This window comes from Vitis vinifera, mitochondrion (assembly GCF_030704535.1).
Source record: "Vitis vinifera mitochondrion, complete genome".
Taxonomy (NCBI): domain Eukaryota; kingdom Viridiplantae; phylum Streptophyta; class Magnoliopsida; order Vitales; family Vitaceae; genus Vitis; species Vitis vinifera.
In genome coordinates, this window is record NC_012119.1 from 340,144 (window position 1) to 363,207 (window position 23,064).

The following is a 23,064-nucleotide window of genomic DNA, read 5'->3' on the forward strand; positions in this document are numbered from 1 at the left end:
GGTATTAGTGTGCCTTAAGGGGCTCCTCGTGGAAAGCTTTTCGGTTAAGAATCTCATATACTATAGAAGTAAACGAATCCAATCTCCCTTAGCACTCTTTAGTTTAGTTCAAGTTCATCTCGGTAGAAGAAGAAAAAAGCTTTTACGAGGGTTTAGGAATCAATCAAAGAAGCCTTTCTAACCGCATCTGAATCGGCATCTCTATCCATATCCTTACGGGGAAGCCAGATCCCAATCTCATCCATTGTATAGTATAATGCCTATATTAGTTAGTTAGTATCAAACTCTTTTCCAGAGAGAAGGCTGCACTGCAAGTAAGGAGAGGTTGGACTTTGAAAGAGAGGTTACTTATTTGAAAAGACTCGACTGAAAAGAAGGAAGAATTGAATTGCTTGCGGAAGATAGAGCGGAGTAGCATTCCTTTGGTCCGGCCGGGTTTCATATCTCGACTTCTCTCGCCTGCTCTCGAACACTTTTCACACTCATTCCGATTTCCACGAACTTTATTCCACACACACTATCTTTGTGCTTACTGGATCATTACGAACATACATGTTTGGGCGTAGTGATTCAGCAAGTTCACTCGTGTGTTCCGAACTATCGATTCTTTTTCTTAATACATCATAAGCGTATGAGTCTTTATGGTGCTCGAGATGGAGAACCCCCTTTATGTTGATAGGGGGTAGAGGTGGAGGTTGAGCTCATGGGGAATAGGCCTTGACTTTCAATCCATTTTACCAATCCTAAACCAACAATCTAAACTCACCGCCTTTAAGAATAGTCCCTTCCCTTCCATTCGAATATCATTCTTTTTCGCCTTACCTACCTTTCAAATATTCCCAACCTACAACCAAGATATTTACCCTACCTCTCATTGGAATGGGAGGGTTGAATAAGAAGGGTAACCGACGATTATCGAGTAAGATATTTACCCCACCTTTCCGCTATCCGCCGAAAAGTGATAGGGGGGCTTTCCTTGCTTTCTCTGAAGAGGGGCTCGCTTTTGATAAACGAGTTAAAGAGAGTGAAAGACTTGTCGTCGTCGCCTACTTAAAGTCCTCGAGTACTACGCTATCCGGAAAGCAAGATTGATTTGACTACCGTCCGAAGGTTTTTTTTTCTGCGAACTCTGACTCTGGACTAAATTGATGAAAGAGCGAGCCCCTCTTTGAAGGGTCCTTCGGACTAAATATGCGACCACCGCTCTCTCGTACCGCTAATACAAAAAGAACTGACTTTACTGCCGAGTGCCTACAACGGGTGGCCCCGAAAAAAGCCTCCAAAGCTTGAAAGAGCTTGACGGATAGATTTTTTTTATTCCGGATCTCCCAAGAGCTGAAGCGCCCAAGCAAGAAAGGAAATATTCTCTAAGCCAATTGCCCTTGAACTGTTCTGCGACTTCCCAAGAAACCGACATCTTTCTTTTCCGGAAAACAGAGGGGATTTTTTATATAAGCAAAACCTATAAGCAAAGTTGCCTTCCCTAAGTCTTAAAAAACGGGGCTAAACTGACGAACCTACCTCTTTCTACGAGCGCTGGAACTTGAGTACCGAAACTGAACTACTGGTTTTTCTTCGAGTGCCGGCTCTCTTAGGTGACGCCTACCCGCTACCCGCAATATTATTTAATGCTCTCCCTCCTGCCCCAGTACCCTTACTGGCTCTCTTCGGTTCCTTCTCTGGTTCGGGTGCAGGTTCAACTCCACTGAAACCTTAACTTACAGCTGTTCCTTCCTTCACTTACAGGTTTTCCTAGAAGTCAAAGTCATGATCCCGTCCCTTCAACTATCAGTCCATTGACTAAGAGAAGGGGGCCTGGAACAAAAACTTCACGGAAAGTCAAAGTCAACCTTCCCTTAAGCCGAAAGCGGCGAGAGCAACATCGACTGAGTACCAGTACTGCCTTGCCCAAAGCTACCAAAGAAACTGGAACCCTTGAAAGAGAGACGTAGGCCCGAAAGCAAGAGAAAGAAGGTTTCGTTTACCACTGGAACTGGAGTAGCGGAACTAGCACGACGAACAATGCTCGGCACTCTGTCAAGTGAGCCCCTCTCATTCTCTATAAGCCCTGAAACCGTAACTATGGCTATGTTCTCAGATCCGTCTTTTCTGCTGTTCAAAGATCTCTCCGAATCGCTTCCTGGTCCCAGCTCAACAGCAATTCTTGTGACAAAATCAGGGAATCACCTTTCTTTTCTCTACGCCTTGAACCTGGTCTTTAAAGCCTTTCACCGAGTGTGGGATCAAGCCCTTCTACTAGCCCTCCAAGAGCTATATCGGTGGCATTCGGGATCTACTACTTATTTAGTTACGATAGGACGACTAATCAAAATTCAGCTTCCTTCCCTGGAAGAGCAACTGAACCTGAACCTTCGCTACGTTCCAGCTAGTCGAACTACTTCAGTGAACCAGAGAAAGCATTTCTATTCAAAGCAATCCACCCAAGCCAAGGAAGGCTAACTAGTCTCTAGGGGCTGAATCTCTATCAATTCCGTAACTCTTATCTATGATAATCAAAGTTCTTCGCCTACTCACTTTAAAAGTTAAAGTAAACAAACCGATGCGCCTTGAGCCTAGTCCTTATTCTTTAAAGGCCTTCGCCTGCTTCATCTGCAGAGCTAACTCCGGAAGTGACTGCTTTCACTCGGTGATTTTCACTACTCTGACTCTCTTTGTTCTGTGATCTACTGGATCTCCCTTTCCCTTTTGGTGGCAGCTAGTTCAATGGTTGCTAAGCTGGACGCCTGGTATTCTCTCCTAACGAATTTCCCCTTCGCTACTCCCTTTCGCTACCTGGAGCCAGGTATTTCCTTATTATAGATAACGTACGCACAGGTGATCTAATTAATGGGCTAGCTGAACTAATAAGGCTTGATTGCCCTGTGGGAGAAGTTGAATCTTTCTAGGTCGCATTCGATCTAGAGAAAAGAAAAGCTATTCTTCTTAGCAGTTGAACAGGAGCAAGAATAGCTACCGATTTTACCTAATCTACTGCTGACCACGGACTGACTCAAGCACCAAGACCTACTGTACTGCTCTTCCGACAACCGATGAAATGGCTGCTTCTTCTCTGCCTCTCCTCGGCTGAACTCCCTTAAGCCCGGCCCGGAAGTGATTTCCTTTTGTTTCAATGTTGTATCTGGTTCAATGTTTTATAGATTGCTAATCAGTTGCCTGCCTTACTCGAGCCAACTAGGATCAGAAGGTTAAGATAGGGCTAGGCTTTCTCCCTTCCGAGAGGCGTGCCAATATTAAATATAGGGGCCTTTCGCCTTTTCATCGCTTTGGCCTGGAGCCGGGTAAGTAAGGTAAGGACTTTGCCCGGTTTTCACTCCTAAGTCATTTACGCCCAGTATTCCTTTGATTCTTATAGCCTTGTGTCAAGGAAAAGAAGTCCAATTGCATCAATAGCAGCTTTTCTCTTCCTAAACGAAATGCTTAACACATGCCGTTCGATGTTGGTAATTCCCTCTGTGCTCTACTGTCTTTCGTTCACTCTTTAGTTGACATGGAAGCTTTAGTGCCACGTTCAAGCTAAAAGCAGTGAAAGCAAGTCAAGCAGTGCCAGATGCTGATGAAATAGCGGCTTAAACGGATCCATCTTCTTGAATTGAATTCCTACCCTTAAATCCTGGGGTGACATCGCTAGCCTTTGGGCTTAGTTAAGACTGATTTCTTCCTGCCTTGGTCACATAGACTTGACCTGCTCCTGGGCAACAGAGAGAGACAAGAGCTTCCTCTATAATAAGAGAATTTTTCCTATTCTTTCTCACCCCAGGATTTAAGGGTGAAAGAGCAAACTCCCGTTTGAGGTGAAGAATATGAATTGCATTGCCTTCCCCATTCTTTCGAAGTTGCTAGCATTATCTCTCCTTTGCTCCAAGGGAATCTGTCCATCAATCCCATTCGGGGATATCTTTCATATGAGCCTCTGAAAGTAATTTATTTACCTAGTGATTACTGTTGACATGGATTAATTCCCATTCCTGCTTTCAGTTACGGATTGACTAGTTCTATTTAGGCTCTAAGCCCTTCTTCTTTACTGAAATGAAAGCCAAAAGTGCCTCTTCAAGCTGGGGAAGGTTTAGAATCCTCTAGAGAAGAGGATTATGTCCGAACCGATTTCCAACTCTATCGCATACTACTATTTAAAAAGGCCGACAAGGAGGAAGCGGGGATGGCACAAGTGAATCCGATGTGGGACTTATGCCTTTCTTTTCGGATCAAAGAGAAGAGAAAATGGCAAGTGCTATCGAATTCGAAGCTGTTAGCATGTTAGCGCATTTTCCTCTGTGACTGGGACTTCATGCTTAGCAAGTCGGATGCTTCCTAATCTTATATAGGATAGGACCAGTTTTCCACAGTGACAAGGACTTCGCCCGAAAGCATTGATTGAGGGTCTCCTCTTTCTTTTTCTTTTTCACAGCTGCCCCGGGGAAAAACAAAAGCAGAAGCGATCCTTCTAGAAGATAGGACTGCTGCCCACGTCGAACTAAGCCTGCCTTCTTTTTATACCGTTCGTGCCCCATACCCTTTATCAAATCGGAGAAAGCCGGGAGAGACTACTTTATTCCATTCCGACTCCCCTCGCTTCCTTAAGCCATGCCCTTAGAGCAATCAATCAACTGGGCCTCTACGCCTTATTCCTTTGCTACAGCTACTGGGGATAAATTGAATCTAGTTAGGGTGGGTGTCCTCTTAAAGTAAGGAAGGACAGTATCCGTCTTAGAAGACCGAGGGCAAATGAGCTAACCTAAGCCCTCCAGTTCCTTCGCTTACCGCATAAGATTGCCAACCGATTCTTTCCCCTTCTTTCCCCCTATTATATATATAGGTCGGAAAAGCCGGAGTAGGCGACAGGGTTCAGGGGTCTTGCATACGAGTATCACCGCTGTAGATATGGATAATTCTTGGCATGTAGTTGGGTGAGTCAGACTCGAAATGGTGCACGTGTAACGTGTATGAGCCGCGCGGCTCGGAATCGGAAAGGAAAGTGCATTCAATGAGAAAGAATCATGACATGAAACAATGCCTTATTAGCTTAGCCTTAGTTCAGAAATTATAACCTCCACTCCAGCTTTCCCACCCTACTTCTTATTGAGCCAGCTTATCCCATTTATTCTTTACTGAATTGATGAGCTTCTGGGTCCGATAGCCTTCCTGGGCCTGACTTGGTCTTCGTGATTCTGCTTTTCCTTCTCACTTTAACATTATTATTGGCTTGATATAAAGATTATTATCTATAATTGCTGAAAAACTCATTTCACTGATAAAGCTCAATGTTTTCTTGGGACCCCTAACCTTAGTGTTATTCGGTGCCAGTCTTTTTGATGACGTTTCTTCATAGCATCCTGAAGTGAACCTTATGTTGGGCCCTGAGAAGGATGGCGATTCAATAACCGAACCGATTGGCCCCTGCCCCCCACCGCTCCTATTCTTCTCTTCGATGCCATTTTTTCATGCCTCTTGTTCTACAATTAAGGCAGTTCAGTTACTTGCCTTTTCTTGCAAACAATAAGGGGCAAAGAGGCGACGCTAATCCCGGTTATTCCGATGCTTCTCCTCTTTTCTGCTTTCTTGCTCATGCCAATGCCTAAACAGTTGAAAAATCTGCATGTGATTCTGTACCAAGAACATCGGCTTCTCATGTCGATCTTCCGTTCGGCCAAATTGGACAGCTCATCTTCGTTTATTTTACTAAAAAACCTCCCCCAATCCCTAGTTGTACAGGTACAGCCCAGAAGCTTCCTCTTTCATCAATATTCAAGCGCTAGGCACCTCTTAACAGTTAAAAGTCCCAGTCCCTTTACGCTATTTTCCTTGTCCCATTCTATGCATCTTTTCTTTCCTCTTAAATGTCTGTCCGTGGGTCTTAACTCATGGCATGCCTGCTTTTAGCTCGTAGTTTGACTCTTGCTTTTGCCTTACCTTCTTTAGTCAAAGTAAAGGGCGTGTTCTCCTCTTTTGAAAGACAGATGTACAGTGGCGGTCTTCACGTAGCTCCATAGTGAGACTAGTCACTGGCTACAGGGCAACCGACCTTTTCTCTTTCTTATTTAGTTTTAGGCGGGCCCTCGAAGTACTAAAAAAATGGAGTTAGTGAACTTTCCACTGCGGACTCAGAAGTGGCTCTTACTGTTCGATAATTCCTTTCTTACCGGAAGTGACATAAAAGAATATCTCCATTAAAGGAATATTGGACAATGGGGATATTTAGCTAAAGGTGCTCGCTCGTTATCTGGGCTGCTCTTTGCTCACCACTTCTAATGCATTAGTAAAAACCTATCGAGTCTTTGGGAGTTTTTATACTTTTTAATTGTTTGGTAAAGTAAGCAAGTAAAAAAGGCTCAACTAAATAAAATAAATAAATAGAAATATAAAGAAAGGAGAACAGAGAGGCTAAGGCTAACTAACTTACATTCTTTCTTCTTCATATAGATAGATATAGACCCGGTCTTAACAAAAGAGCTGAGACCTCTAACTCTATAATAATAGAACAAAGACGGGATTTCAGGGTGGAAAGGACCGTATTCCACTGGATTTCTTGCTTTAAATCTTTTCTGTATTCATATAGATTGAGTTGGTGTTCCGATGTACGGCACCTCCAAAAAAGCAATTGTTGCAACTACGGTATGGGTTGCATGAACAGCTTCTTTGTAATTCCATCCATCCAAGGTGACAGAACTCGACTAAGGGGCTGACCCATCTGAGCAGATGGATCTTTCATCTATAGGAACCGGCCTTCTTATAATCCGACTCCGAGGCACCATTTATGGATACATTCGAAATAATATATATATATATATTATTTTATACTATTAATAGTGCCTTAAGACCTTGGCCTTTACTACCTATTCCCAGCGCTTACCGCATAAGCACAGGACTAACGTATAATTCAAGCGGTCACCTTCGTGCGCTTCATTCATATACTCGGGGCCTTCTTTTATAAGTTCCTTCCCTCGCTTAATCGGAATCTCACTCACTCTTATACCAGAAATAGCTGGCTTGGCTGCAGAAAGAGTTCCCTGCCTGCTTACCTGTCTTTTGGGAATTCCATTAAAATCTGCGAGAAAGCGGGGTACTTGACGCTTCTTTATCTTTTAAAAATTCACATATTATATTGGGGAAGACTTCGTAGATTAACTATGTAACTTCCGCTTGCCTTTCTTCGGCCGTATTCTCGTTAACTCCTGGGCAAAGGTTTCACAAGAGGCGAGCGGCTCATTTCCAACCGGAAAGGTTAGTAATAGGCTCGACTAAGCAAAACAGTTGCAGAGTTTCATTCAAAGAGCTGACGTTTCTCTTTCGAAGGTTGCAGGAGAGTATGGGAGCTGGCTCTACTAATAAGTCGTTTAGGGAGAACTCGCCAAAAGGTTCATTCCTTCCCTACCCTCTTTTATAGGTGTGTTGACAAAGGAAGGGGCACATTGCTAGAAGGACACATTGCCACTCTTACCATTACTGAAAGCAAGGTTAGCGTCCTACCTTCTTCTTTGTTTCCGTTCTTTCTTACGTGGGTAACTATTAGTTATAAAGTAGTGTCTTTCATCTCTTTATTTGACTTACCGGGACAAAGTCGATAAAGCCTTATTTCAAAGGAAAGGGACAGAGAGGGGATAAGCTCTTTCACCGGAGAGTCGAGAAAGCAGCTCCTTCTCTTCCGAGACGGGTTTAGAATCGAACTGGGGCATGGTCTCTTCCATTCTCTTTCCTGTTAAATGGAAGATTTAGGCTTAGAGCTTTCCCTACTTCAATGGAAAGGGGCTCAGTAGCTCCAGATATGGATCGCCGAAAGGGACTATCGCTCTTAAACCCTGCCTGTTCTCCTTTCTTTCTTGCTTCCTTTAGGAGCTCAATCTCAATACCAATAGGAATCAAAATCAGTGCCAGTGGTACCATTCCTCCTTCTCTTGTCCCTAACCTAAACCTTCGCTCTTTCTGGCATGGAACTCACAATGGATTCCATGGCTTACACACGAAAAAAGGCTTATTTTATTAACACTTGCATACGGAAAGGAAAGCTAACAATCTAGCTCCGCTGCTTGCTTTGTTCTAAGCTCAGCTGGAAAAAAGTACTTTCAGAGTTAAATAGGCTTTGTTCCTGATAAAGTAATAAAGAGATAGGTGGACCACACCCGCTTGGTCACACTTGTTAACTTTCGGTTTTCCTTTCCTTAATCGACCTAGCTTTTTTAGCTTCCTATCCCGAAATCAGTGGAGAATGCGTACCTCTGGATTTAGGAATTGATCTATTAGCTAGTCCGAACCTATTAGTAGGTCTTATTTTCATTCGGGCTGAAGATAAAGAAAATTATGAGAAAAACTCAAGTACCCCAGCACTCTCAGGCCACTTTCCCAAGACAATAGGCTACGGAGCGGGCAGCCTCAAACGAGGAACCAGCCCAATCTATTACATACGATCACTGATCGAATCGGGGCTTTCTTGTTTCAGACATGATGGATAGAAGATCAAGATCTGGGTAAACCTCATCAATTCCATTCTATGCCGGGGCGGTGCCATTAGCGTTTAAGCTATTCCATTGAATGGGATGTCTTTGGCAAAGCCCAGTTCTTTTCTCATAGATAGAGCTCGTGACTCTTCGACATTTAATTGTTGCGCTTCAACCCTGAGCTCAGCTCTTCGCCCCGCTGCTCCTGTGGCTTTTGACTTACGAGTAACAAGCTCTGAAAGAGGATCCATTACCTCACCTGAAATTGGCACATAACCACAGCTTTCCATTTTGTCTGTCCCGAGAGATTTTCATTCCAAGAATCCGGAGCGAAGAAAGCGGTTTTTTCAGACATAAACAAGATGCCTACTGTTGGCCCTCAGCCTAACTTAGTCCTTTGGTGTGTTAACAGATAATAGGTATTAAAAGTAAAGACAGCCTGGTTTTAGAACCTCCTTTCCCCTTTCATGACCAATGAAACGTTGACTTCACTGAGGATTATGGTACCTGTTTAAGCTCCCGGCGATGAGCCACGGGGCTAGTAGGAAAGTGTGGTGCTTTTCTCGATTGATTTCAGGCAAGGGTAACGGTCAAAGAGTGGTATACTTACTTGCTTGTTCGGCGCGAGTGCCTAAAAAAGACGTTCTTCCCCTCTGAAAAGAGTTTCTCTGGTACGGTTTTTCAAAGCGGAGATTGCTAAGTTGGAAATTGCGATCTTGCCCCAAAGCATCGCACACAGCACTCTTATTAATTGCCGATTTCCCATTTAGTAGGGGTTGCCCGAAAGGAGACCGGAAGGCGTACATCAGAGCTAGCTTTTCGAGCCAACCTATCCCGTGGACTTTCTTATCCGAAAGCCTCTCTTTGTTGAATTGATCTCTCGACTGTTCCTCGTGACGAAAGATCCTGGCCTACCCCTCTAAGTCTTCCTCCGTCCGAGTCGTAGTAGGTAGCTACTTGACTTTAGGAAGAAAGTAAGACATCCTTCAACTATAGGATAGACTCACTTCTTTAAGCAAAGTATAATAGGCCTTAAACCTTTCTATCTATCAGGCCAAGAAGACCTTTTCCAAGACCGAGCCCTTCTTTTTTTCTCATTGCCGGCCTTACTGCTTGGATAATAGGGGATCCATATAAGGTCGAAAGGAAGACGGACCATAGACTGTCCTGTTAAGCCTCTGAAGAGGGGGAGCTAGATCTTGATAGAACTAAGCATGGTCCATGAATCGAATATGGATAAAAGAATCTGTTCTTCCTAAATAAGAAGATATAGAAGAAGGAAGTTCATTGGGCAGACAAGAAAGAGTAGAAAGCGTCCTAGAACAAGAAGTCAATCAATCAGCATGGGGAGGGCTGAACTGAATCAGTCGGAAATAATAGAGGTTTCGATAAATATCGTGTTTAATAAGGAATGAAGGCATGATCATTGGATTGGGAACCTATTCAGAGAAGAGCTTGCTACCATCTTTGGATAAGATAGGGCATCCTTCTCACCCCTTACTCAAGATAGGGACCACTGTTCATCTTGGTCTGATTCGATCAGATTCTATGCTTGCTCATTCCCTTTTTGCTTTGTCTCCAGATTCCAATGTTGGCCAATATGATCATTAAGATAGGGCTCGAGGTCCTTACTTAAAAGGGCTGAAGCCCCATGAGGAGTCAACTGAACTGATTAATCTAGAAAGCGAGGAAGCTAGGAAGGAGATCAAGATCGCTACTTCACTCTCTGCGGCTGAACGGCAGAAATTGATCGACTTACTTCGAGAATAGCGAGATGTCTTCGCATGGTCTTATCGAGATATGCCAGGCCTGGACACAGCACAGACGTGGTGGTCCACAGCTTGCCTCTTAAAGCAGAATGATAATGCAAGCCAATTAAGCAAAAGTTAAGTCGGATGAAGCCTGACATCTTGTTGAAAATCAAAGAGGAGGTCAAGAAATAATAGGATGCAGGATTCTTGGCTGTAAAAAATCTCCAAAATGGGTGTCCAAGATTGTCCCTGTACCAAAGAAAGACGGGAAGGGAAGGTTAGAATGTGTGTCGATTACAGGGCCTTTTCTTTTATAGAGCCAGCCAAAAATAAAAGAATCTTTCCCGCTGCCACGCCACATACCTCTCCTCTATACTACCTTACGTCGAGACATTATACGTTCTCTTTTATGGATGGTTTTTCGAGATAGAAGAAGATCAAGATGGCTACCGAAGATATGGAACAGACCACTTGTCTCACTATATGGGGTACCTTCTGCTACAAGGTTATGCCATTCGGTCTCCAAAATGCTGGTGCCACCTACCTTACTAGAATAAGGGCTATGATCACACGATATGATGAATCAGGAGATTTCAGTCTATGTAGATGATATGATCGATAAATCTCGTAGAGAGGAAGACCATGTCGTCCGTCTCCGTAAACTAAAAGACAGGTTACGGCAGTTCCAGATGCAGTAGGTAATTCTTTATTATACTGAACCCGGCAAAGTGCACTTTTTGAGTAAGATCCGGAAAGTTGGTGGGATTTGTAGTAAGTAAAAAAGGGGTCGAAGTGGACCCGGAGAAAGTCCTAGCCATTTTTGACCCCCGAAAGAAGTACGAGGATTTTTGGGATGATTGAATTATATCGAAAGATTTGTCTCACAATTGACAGCGACTTGCGAACCTATTTGAAAGTTGTTGCGAAAAAGCAATACAGAAGACTTTTTGCTTGTATGAATTCATGCTTATCTCGGTTTGGACATCCCTAGAGTAGATAGATGGTTTCAGGTAGGCATAGATAAAGAAGGCAGGCTAAAAGGAAGGGTGGTCGTAGATCACTCTGTGCTTGTTTTACCTGCTTTGCATCTTCCCGAATTTGGAGCTCATGGAAGGCCTTTTTCCCTGGCATCTCTGCATAGCGGAATGCGAACAAGAACTCTTGGAGGAGTTGGGTATACTGCATCACTTCTTCAGGAGCAAGGTGAGCATTGATGAATTTGGTTCATCGTCCGTGCCCAAATTTATCTGCTGGGAGGAGCTTTACGTAAGAGGGGGCTCCTCTCTTTCTGACGCTGCACGTGCACGTGTTAAGGCTTGGAGTTCTTCTTCATCTTCCTCGCCCTCTCTCCATCCTCTTGCTTTAACCGTATCTGCTTCAAATAGTTTATTGCATTTGCCGATGTAGTTGCCGACAACAGCTTGTTATGAGCCTGAATGGCATATACCAACAACCAGGGTGGTTCTTGATAAACGCGATTAACTAGTCCATAAACCTCTTCAGGTTCACTCTGAACGACTAACTAGGGCGATGGCTACTATTCCTACTCTTTGGACGGAGTACCGCTAACCCTAAGTCTGGACAGCTTCTTGCGTGCTCAGAGGAAGTCTAACTGACAACCCTTATTGGTCTTGCACACTAACTGAAGCTTAGAAGGTTTACTTTGTTACTTTGCCTATCGCCCTTTCGTCCCGCGCTCTTGCTTGATTTGCTCTTTCGAATGAATCTGTTCTGAGAGTACCTACGACTGCACTGCAAACTCTTTCATGCTTCAATCGAGAATGCTTGCTGGCTAGCGCTATAGCTTTCTTTCATTTTTTATGTTACACGTCTATCTCACTCTTTCACAGTGCCTAGCTCTAAGACTAGGGGAAGAAGGCGCAACAGGTATTTATTCCCAGTTGCTTCGCCCCTAGTTCTTCTCCCAGGACCGCTTCCTTTTTATCTGATCTTTCCTGCCTTATTAATTCTGTAACAAAAGTTAAGCGCTACTATCGCCACCACAGCTCTTTTTTAGCCTATCCTTTTTCCTTCGCCCTGGATCTCAGGAATAGGAGAAAGGCAGGTGGCTAGCGCTCTTTGCAAGAACGGAAGTCTTTCCATTGGTTCACCTTGTGTGTTGGCTTGTCAATTCTTGGTGTAATACTCACTCGTCATACTATCCTATACTACCATTCTTTTTTTCCCTTATTCTTATGATTATGAACGGACAGTCTTTTATAAAGTAAAAGAAACACGTAAAAGCGCTTTTTGTACCACAATAGCCGTTTCAAAAAATTTCTAGGAACGGGGTCTTCCGCACTCCCCTGAAGAGCGTTTGCTAGAGATTTGAAGATCCACCTAACCAACTTCAATCTAAAGAGGAATTTATGCAGACCTAACATATAACAAAGAATTATCAACAACGCTTTCAACAAGTGGTGCATGGTTTAGCAATCAATTCCAAGCTTCCAGGTGTACTCTCGGTCTATTGACCATAATGAGCTGCAATAGTAGGCTCAAAGATGGGAACAACCCTGGATGGGGGTATGGATAGACCTACCCACCCAGACGACTCCCGATCATGTGACCTAATTCATTATAATGGCCCCACGCTGGCCTTCCGCGTCAACCAGTGCACCCCAATGCACCAACGTGCATCAAGGTGTCATAACTAGGTAGTCTATAAGGACTCGCCTAAGTTTACCATAGAAAACTCAAAGTTCCGGATGTTATCGTTTCACTTCGAGCTCCGAAGGTTCGCACGTGGGTTCCATAGATGCCAGATTCGTTTCCGATATGCGCTTCCGTTCCATCCGACTACACTGGACTCATCCTAACGCAAGGGGCCACCCACCCTTTCCCCTTACCCCTCTCACTCCCTAAGGAATGAGAGGGCCCCACCTAACTCTGAATCCGCTAAAAGTCCAATGGATCAGAATACGGATGAGATCAGAAAGGCCATCATTGGGGCAAACGATGCAATAGCTTCGGTTAGAGCAAAGCCCAAAATGGCATTCCAATTGGAAAGGAAGGGTGGTCGTAGATCACGGGAGGAAGAATGGAGCTCATCTCCTCAGTGCTTGCAAGCCTTCACATCTATTGGTCGTCCGCTTTCAGGGTGGTCGTAGATCAGGTTTTTCTCCGAGAGGATGATTCTGGAGGTGAATATATCTCCGCTGCCTTCCGAACTCTGCTTGCTTCAACTCACTTCACTTACAAAGCGGTTTCCCAACGATCCTGCCCCCACACTCCTCAGCAGAATGGAGTTGCCGAGCGGAAGCATCGCCATATGTTGGAGACAGCCCGCTCTCTCTTGCTCTCAGCTTCTGTCCCTAGTCAATTTTGGGCTGAAGCTGTTCTGACTTCCGTATATTTTTTGAACCGAATACCTTCCTCTGTCATCTCTGGTCTGTCTCTTTTTGAGAGAAGATTTTCTACTCCGCCTGACTATGAAGAGCTTCGAGTCTATCGGGAGAGGATGTGGTGGTAACCCCCCTTCGTCTAGAGCCGGGCGTCCAGCCGTGTAGGAAGACTCACCCTAGCCACTATAGCGATCCCGCCCCCAACTCTAGCGGAGAAGCACTCTCCATCCACTTCCCCTTTTCCGTGTGCCCAAAAGCCCGCCCGCCCGGTTTATGAGCCCCTTTCCGATTCCCTCACCCAATCTCATGAGAAGCAAGCCCAGCAGGCCCTGCCTTAACCTGTCCCCAGACAGCCAGCCCTCACCAGGCTGCTGGCATTGCTAAATGCTCCGCCACGAAGCAAGCTCTCCCGAATACGACAGATGCGGAAGTGGCTAAAGAAGTCGGAGGAAGAAAGTAGTTGGGCAACTGTATGCACTAGGGTACATTAGTATTCTGGGAATTGGCAACATTGACAGAAAGGGGAATTAAAGGGGGTAGGAATCCACTTTTTTAGGTGTAGCTATACTAAAGTAAGTAGTCGGCCTAACCTTCGGTTCCCGTAACCAAGTTTTTCTTTCGCACTCCTTTTTTACTTTTTCTGAAGTGTGGGGCAAAGGGCGCCCTCTACTTCTACTTCTAACTAAAGGCGAACAGCCGGCTTTGCAAGCTAATATCTAACCCCCGCCCGTTTGAGTCGTTGCGAGCCGGAAAGCGTACCGGCAGTTTGAGTCGCGAAAGGGCCGCTTGCTTAATTCTTTTATTCTAATTAATAATATCTATCTAATATTAATTATCTATCTATAAACAATAAGAAATATATATATATATATATATATAAATATATTATTATATATATATAATAATTTTTTTTTTTCCAATTGTTGATTCCTGGGAAGAGGAAGAAGCAGATAGAGCAAAGTCCCCCTCTTTCCGTCCGCTCTTCCCGAAGTGAGCGAATTGCATGTAGAGATCATAGGGGCTTATAGTTTAATTGGTTGAAACGTACCGCTCATAACGGTGATATTGTAGGTTCGAGCCCTACTAAGCCTACCACCCCCTTCCCTTCTCTTCACCCGATACAAGGCAGTCGAAGTCCCCGCCACCCTGCGGATCTCAATCTAGCGACGGCACCTGGAACCACACTGCTGCCGCTGCCCTTCGGGCACGCCTCCTACGCTCTTGCAGCATGCCCCCTTAAAACGGCTTTCGTAATACGCGAAGCGGCTGAGCGATAGCTCTTCGATCGCTATATTCTTGCGATAGCGAAGGATCGAAGAGCGAAGTTACGGCTTTAGGCGAAGAGCGAGAGCGAAACCCTAAAGTCTTATTGTTTTGTTCCCGAACAACGATCATTCATTACGGCCGGCCCGACCAAACACTGAAAGCCCGGCCCGGGCAAGCTATATTATGGAACTGAGATGACCGAACTGGGTCTAATGGAACAAGATCTCGATCTCAATAAGAGGAATTGGAATCTGGAAGGGCCGGCAAGAATCAATGCGATAGCGAGGTTGAGCAGTAGCGAGGGGCGATAGCGAAGGCGTGGTTCATCCTCTAAGAGAGAGTAGATGCGAAGGTTCGGATCGAAGATCTTCGCGAGACGGCCCATGAATCTCGAGAATCGAGCGTGGGGCTTGAAGACCCTACCTCCGGCCCCGGGGCCTTCAATTGGTCCTTTCTCTCTCCTCTTTCACCAGTGAGTGGTGAGTTTCCTTTTTTTCTAGGTAGGTACCTCTTGGATTCGGAGTTTGTTCCAACAGCTGCCACACGTGAGATCCTGATCGTCTTCCTCCCTGATCTTCGACCACCCTGCAGGGGGAAGGAAGGAAAGTAGGGTTTCCTTCCAGGACCGGAGAAGGTAAAACTCTGGGCGGGCTGCCAGGTTTCGCCTACGCTACGGTTTCACAAGATTGAACCTTTTTTGTTTTGTTCAACCGAAGTTAAGGAGTTCCAGAGCACGAGGGAATGGGCTTTCATTCCCGGGACCGCCTTGTCTATGTACTCGGCGCCTCCCCCGATTGCTTGAAGATGCGCGCGCGATACGATAAAGGGCCCCTGGGAGGAAACAATGAAAAGCCAGGGTAGAGCCTCGGAGCCGGCCCAAGCGAAGATCGGCACTCGAAGGCTTGAGGAGCAGCCCGCAAAAGGGAAAGCCGTGGAGACGGCAGACTCGCCAGTCAGGCACACCGTGAGGCTGACTACAGCAGACCGAGAGGTTACAATTCCAGTTTTCCTGTTTGGGAGTGAATGTAGGAAGTTCAGACGGTGGATCAGGTGTGAACATTCAACCAAAGGCGTCTTGGGGATCGGCAATAGCTAAGCATTGTGGCCATCACAGTTCAAGCTACGTATGGCTGGCGTACAACCTACGGGCTTCTAAAAGAAAAACAAAAAAAAAGGATGATGGTACCTTTAGTCCAATCTTAGACAAAGAGCAAGGAGGGTGGTCGTAGATCCGCTGGGTAGACCATGGCTCCAACCAGGGTGGTTCATGACTGGGCTAATAAAAAAGAGTATCATATCAAGCAGGGAAAGGCGGGATGGAAGGCGGAAAAGGCTTGGCTTTGTTTCACAGAAAAAGGGACTAAGGAAATTGAGTTTCCGTAGTGGTGATGCTGGCGTCAGTTGACCCGGTGGATAAATTATATATATATATATATCTTTATATATATATATAAAGATATTTATTTCCATTTTTTTATATGCAAGATCGAAGACGCGATTCGCGCGGGTCCGCTTTTCTTTTTAAGATAGCAAGGAGGCGATTTGTTCGCTGGGCGATTCAGCTAGCCAAATCGCACTAATGCGATTCATTCGCCCTACTATCCTACAGAGCAATTCAAACTCTTAGTAAGACTAGGGCTAGGGCGACTCATTCTATTCTCTCTGAGGTCAGGTAGGTGAAGCGTCTAGCTTAGGGGGGCGCGTCGAATCGCTGAAAGGCCTTGGTGATTTGAACATTTGGTAAGATGAAGATAGAAAACCAAAATTCTTCCTAACTTCACGTCAATAGTCTCGTATCCATGCTGCCCCGACTCCAAACTCGATGTTTGTTAACTAAGCGGGACATTCCCAAACTCTTTTTTATCAAAGCCCTTTTTCGTTCTCTTGTACAGCCCTTACCAGGCTGTTTTCATTATGTGTTCTTTGCAGTGTCTAGGGAGGTTAGGAGTGAGTTAAGCCAATGCGTACAAATAGGCAGACCAGGTTCATCCTTTTCTTTTTATGTTGAGGTCCGTGCAAGTCTGTCTATGATTAAGAGTCTAGGTGGTGTTGAAGCTGGCTCATTCATGCTAGTCATCTTAGAGCTATGAGTCAGAACAATGTTCACCAACTCTTCCATAGTAATCTTGTTCTTATATCGAAGAAAAATTTGAATATTAGTTTTGTTCTATTTTAGTGTTTTGTCTCCTCCCCAAGGTAGCATTGCCGAGCGGGCGATCCCTGTCTTGTTTATCCAGCTAGCTTTTCTCCGTGGTACTCAAATTCTATTTGTGAGAGCTCCTGGCTACTTTTCTTTTTGAAAGGTAAGGTGGGACCTTAAAGCATTTTCAATAAAAATGCCTATCTATAAAGCGCTGAGTTGAAGAGGAAACAAATCCCACAGAGAGATGATAAGTGGGGGAAAGATCCAAATTAGAATCTCTTCTGGAATGGAGGACCTCCCATCCACTGACTACAAGACTGCAGCCTAAGACCCAAGTTAGCCTGATGGTCAGCTAAATGAGTCGCTTCCCTCTTCACATGATGAATTTTGACTCAACATATATTGAGATTTTTCAGGGTGGTCATAGATCAGGCGCCAAGGTTCTTTATTATTACTATTCGCCCATCTAATCATGTTAAGAGAACCTCTTTTTGTTTGATATGATGACCTGAAAAGAATCAATAGTGTGGACAAAACTATGGCCATGCAGGAGAGTTTCTGCTTCTGCAAAGGTTGCATCTTTGATTCCTAGAGGAGACCTGTTCAATTCCACATGACAGCACCATTGCCATCTCTTATGACCCCACCATAATCCGAATTCCCAGAGTAGCCTTCCCTACTCCTTTAAAGTTCATCTTGATGTGATTTGAAGAGTAAATTGCCAGATAGATATGTTTGAATTTGAATTCAAAAAAAAAACTAATGCAATAAGACCTCGTTATGTTCATCCTTACTAACATCCCATACAAAAAATGAAAGATTTTTTATGGTCTGGATTTTTTCAATCACCTTTTCGAAGGAGGTGGACTTCAACCAAGCTAGCCCTTCTTATGAAGTGGCTATGGAGATTTCCAAAGGAAAATAAAAAGCCATGGTGCTCATATTTGGCTGCTAAGTACCTCTCCAATGGCAAAAATGGATTGACCAACCCACCTCTTTAATATCCTGCATCTAGAAAGGTCTTTTTTGGTATAGAGAGACTTTCAGGCAGAACTTGGGCTAGACTTTGGTTGGGCAATGGTAAGCTGATTCACTTCTGGGATGATGTTTGGCCGTGCCACTCTCCTCAGAGATGCATGCCATAATTTATATCAATTCACAAAGTTCTCATGACCTCAAAGTGATAGACTACATTCAATATGAAGGAGAAAAAAGGATTTATCTCCCTATTCCACTGCCCATCCAAGAGCATTTGGCTTCATAATACTTGATTTTTCTATGGACTGCATAAATCTTATCTTCCAGCCCAAAAAACGGAGGATAATTTATTTTGGCAGCTCAATCCTCATAATATAATAATAATTATGCCAATTCTGCCTAAAAAGATCTTCAGGTGATCAAGAGGGCCCCCTTTTTCAGTAGATGAGATTAGGATGAAAGGTATATTATCTCAACGCTTCTTTTCTCTGGCTTGCTCTTCCAAATCCAATTTTGGCCTGCGGTAATGTAATCAGGATTTCATCTCCTAAATTCTTTTTTTCTATGAAAGCAAGAAATGGAAAGTGTTGTTCTAAATTCTGCCTTATTCCATGAGATCTAGAAGCACTTCTGCAACTTTCTCGCTCTCTTTTTTTCAAGGTATCCCTTGCGCTTTTTTTTGACTTCTTTCAAAGGGGAATGATCCTTAGAAGTTGTCGCTCGATCGAAAGGATATAACACATACGAAACCTTAGCTTCGCTGACTTTCTAAGGTATAACCTTCGCCACGACATTAGTGGCTTAGCTCTTCGCGCTTCCCGCAGGCTTTTTTTATAGAGAGAGAGTCAGGGGGGGGCGGTACGGAAGATTGGTCTGCTCCGCAAAGCTGAGCTTTTCGGTTCGCTCCCCCTATGTGGTCGGCCTTCTTACCAGTCTGCCTCCTTTCTCTTGATGGAATATAACAATGCCCGAGCTCCAGCTTTGCTTGCGTTCTTCACCGGCGCTCGCCGGATGTATCACTCATCCCGCTTCTAAGGTAAGGAGTCTTCTGTGTGTTATAATCTTTACGGGAATGAATCGCATATGTTGGTTGAGAATTGCTCGAGAATTCATTGATAGTGACTTTGCCAGGTTCTAGGGGGGCTACTCTTCTTTTTTGTTGATCGAGCCGCTCTCCCTCATTCCACTCGTCCAGCCCTCTTCACGAACTTGTACAATCGATGCCACAGAGATAGCCAACTCTATTATCGAAGAAATAGGGAAACGGGCGACGATTTGGCACCAGATATCCGGAGGTGTGGAAAGAGCAGCTGTGAGAAGCGGAAAAACCATCAAAAAACGACGATTGTTCGTGGAGGTTTCCACAGAAAGACCCCTTGGTTCTGGCAAACGGATCACAATTACAGGTACCTGGGAGCATACCGATGGAATGAACGAAATACGAACAGTTAACATAATATGGTCATAGATCTTAGGTTGTAACTTGATCATGAGCGAATTTGTTGATGTTGCACCCACGAAGTATGGAAAGTGCCAAACATTGGGAACTACCCGGGGAGGAGTTAGGAACAGGAACAAGGAGAAGCGAGAACCACTTAAATGGAGGAATCGATTGTATTTCGTCCTTTGTTCCCCATAGCAACTGGGAATCAAAAAGCACCAAATTTGATGACTTATTAAGGGAAAGACGAAGTAAGAGCATGCTATTGGAGACGTTGCAACATATGTCGGGGAGGCCTCCGTTGATTGTGTACGAACAAAATACGAGTCCAAAGGCAGGGTAAGAAAGGGTTTAGCTAATGGAGATATTAACTCTTCCGGGAACCAGTAACGCGTAAACCATGTCAAACCAAGACCGATCAATATCCGAACGGAACGGATTCGAACTTCTCCTAGAATAGTTTCCGATGCGAAATCTAATTCATAGGATATATATATATGAGTAATTCAAAGGAGAAATATAAATATTTGATAGGATTCGATTCATTTTAGTAATGAACAAAAACAAATAGGATTTTTTATGTATCACAATTTCATCACTACATCGAAGGCTTTTTTGTAAATATATTGATAAGATAGCTTGGTACCCAAACTCTATCAATGATTGTGATCCTCATTGTGTACATAATTCGTGTTAGGATCTATCAAAGAAATTGGATGGGTATAGGGCATATAAAAAAAGAGTTTCCATTTCTATCGGTCATAAAATCAAAAATGAAAAAGCAGACAGGAACAGTTTGATTCTCTAAGCAAGCAGGTTTTGGGTTATTGTTTCAGCACCCTAATTCTCTTGTTGGCTCTGATACCATGAAATAAAATAGAGAAAAAGACCTTCAAGAGAGTCAATAAATAAAACCTTTTTCAAGAGACAAACTCCAGTGAACCACTTTCCTCCTCTCTTCTTTTCTTCATTCCATTCATTCCCCTTTGAAAGAAGTCAAAAAAAAAAGAATCTAACGCTCTAGTCTAATTGAAGACTTTCAACGCTCATGCTATTTGAAAGAGCTTTCAACATGGAGTGGAGACTCCATAACGTACACAAAGAGTAACTGATCTATGAATATCATCCTAATTCAGGTCTTGTTCCGCACTTAAATGGATAACTCAAACCCTTACCTTGACCACTTTTTAGTGGAAAACCTCGATGACATAATCGTTTATAGTCACTCACTGGAGGAAAGAAACCTGAGTACAGTGTTCCGGGTGTAGCAGGAAAAGAAGCTGTACGTGAAACGGTGCTCAGACGAAAGTGCTATTTCTTGGCCATTGGATCAGCAAGGGTGTGATTCAGATGGATCAAGAGAAGATCAGGTCTGTTGTGGACTGGGAAGTGCCGAAGAAGGAGAGAGCAGGCAGCAGTGGTGAAGCCGGATGCTCGAAGCTATTTTAGATACGGCAAGACAGCTCAGGAGGAGTAGAAAGTTGCCACAACCTAGGGCTTTATAGGAAGCCAAAGTGAGCCTTTTTACAAACTTCTTAAAGGGGGAGAGCGCCAGGACGGCGTCAAGGAGAACGTCGAGACGCCATCCGTTTGGAGCGCGAGGCCAGCAGAGCTTGCTGCAAAGGAGATAAGAAAAGGCTCAGCAGAGGGGATCCGGTAACTGTTATGAATGTGGAGGAGTGGGGCATTTTGCTCGTTACTGTCCCAATGTTCAGACGGACGAATGCTGCTAGGGGAGTGCAGAATAGACCAGCTGAAGATAGAAGAGTGAACGTTGTGGAGCCTAGAACCCGGGAAGCTCTAAAGGTAAGTTCAAGTCGGAAACATAGCGGGCGTTCTGAAGCTTAGGAGAGGAGACAGTTTCGCTGTCGTTAGATTGTGTGGCAACGTGAGCCAACGTTAGCAGAAAGGAGGAGACGGAAGGCTGTATTCCGAATCTATGTCGGAATTGGCCAGTGCAAAGATGATCATTGATGCTGGGAGTTCGGATAACATAGCGTCCACGGAGATGGTGGATCAGTTGGGGCTGAGGCCCTTTTAAGTAAGGGCCTCATCCAGAGCCCTATCGAATCAGACCAAAAAGGGCATGAGCAGTGGGCCCTATGTTGAGTAAGGGGCAAGCCAAAACCTACTGCTAAGTTGGAGCTGTGGAAGTTAAAGCAGGACGTCTGGTGTGACGGCGTCCCTATGGACGTATTACATATCCTACTCGGAAGACCATGGTAATACGAGTAGGGTGTTACCCGCGTAGGGAGAACACCGGTTGACTTTTAACGGCAAACGCGCTTATTGCCATCATCAGACTTTGGTTGGCTAAGGAGAAAACGTGTTGGCATACCATTTCTGGACGTGGTGGAAGAGTCCATAGAATGCTATGCCTTGATAGCAAAGCCAACTAGCAGAGCCGATGCGAGGATCGGTGGGATGCCGTAGCTTTAAGAGATAGGGGCGGAGGCAATCGGAAAGGCTTTTTAGGAAGGAGGCCCCCCTCCCTCCTATGTTGTAAAAGGGAAGTGCAGATCTTTCTGCAACACTCTTCCGACTTGATGCCGCCCCTGAATCCACAAGTACCGGCTGGATGACCCCCTAAGATAAGAGGAGGATATAGAAGCTGATTGAGTTGCAGGTAGGAGCGAGTCTACCCTGCAAAGCGGCTTCTCGCTTATCCCCATTTGAAAATGAGGAGATCCGACGTCAAGTGCAGGAATTGCTGTCGAAGGGGCGGGAGAGTCTCAGTCCGTGTTCAACGCCTGCTTGACTAGCTCAAAAGGAGGCAGCTGGAGTGTGTAGATGGGCTTTGAATAAGAGTTGGGTGAACTATTTCCAATAATGCCAACGATGGATGACATTATGGACTGCCTGTCGGGAGCGTGTTACTTTTCAGCTTAACGCCCTTATTATTAGAGAAAGGGGAAAGGGTGGTCGTAGATCAGGCTGATCTTTGATCAGAAGTGCTCGTAGATCAGGCTGATTGTAAATCAGGGTGCTCCCCTACAATCTTAGGCTTAAGCAAGCAGGCTGATTGTAAATCCGCTTTTTCTCCGAGAGGGGGTTCTTCCCTAGAGCTTTCCCTCAGTTCGGGACTTTTAGCACCATATCCTAAGCCGTCGAGGTTTTTTTTCCAGGCCCTCCCTGTTCCCCAGCAACTTCAAGGCAACCAAAGGGGACGTAGGGGGAGATGAGATGGAACAACGTCCAAGCTGTGACAACCCAGCAGCAACAACCTGCTTCTCAGCAAAGAAAGTTCCACTCCCAAACCTACCAGCAATCTCAAGTTCAGAGTCAACCACCTCCACAGCAATACTCCTGTGCTCCACTCCAATTAGGGCAAAAAAATATATCTCCTTCATCCCAACAACATCAAAATCAGCAGCCACACCAGGTAGCTCCCATCGCTTCGACAGTCCAGAGTGCTCCTGTTCAACAGTCAAATTTGAAAGGTCAAAGCAATGGCCAGCGTAGGCGTCGACAATTGACTTCTTTTGCTGACCGGGTTATCTTTGACAAGTAAAGTTCATTAAACATGATGGGCTTGCCTACCTATCGACCGCCTCCAGAACCTAAGCCTCTAGGCTATGACCCCAACAAATATTGCAAATTCCATCGTTATGTTGGGCATAGCACTAACCGATGCATAGCTCTTAGGCATTTTGTTCAAGACCTCATTGAGGAGGGTAAGATCAAACTTGAT

The 23,064-nt window shown here is 44.7% G+C and overlaps 1 non-coding gene and 2 pseudogenes across 1 annotated transcript; 1 reads left to right on the plus strand and 2 right to left on the minus strand.

Moving 5' to 3' along the window:
• Positions 1-13,115: 13,115 nt before the first annotated feature.
• On the minus strand, positions 13,116-13,216 carry atp9 (ATPase subunit 9; annotated as a pseudogene).
• Positions 13,217-14,563: 1,347 nt separating this feature from the next.
• Positions 14,564-14,637, plus strand: tRNA-Met (CAU). The gene has a single exon. It is a non-coding gene; the product is annotated as a tRNA-Met (tRNA).
• Positions 14,638-19,075: 4,438 nt separating this feature from the next.
• On the minus strand, positions 19,076-19,857 carry tatC (Sec-independent protein translocase protein TatC; annotated as a pseudogene).
• Positions 19,858-23,064: the final 3,207 nt, after the last annotated feature.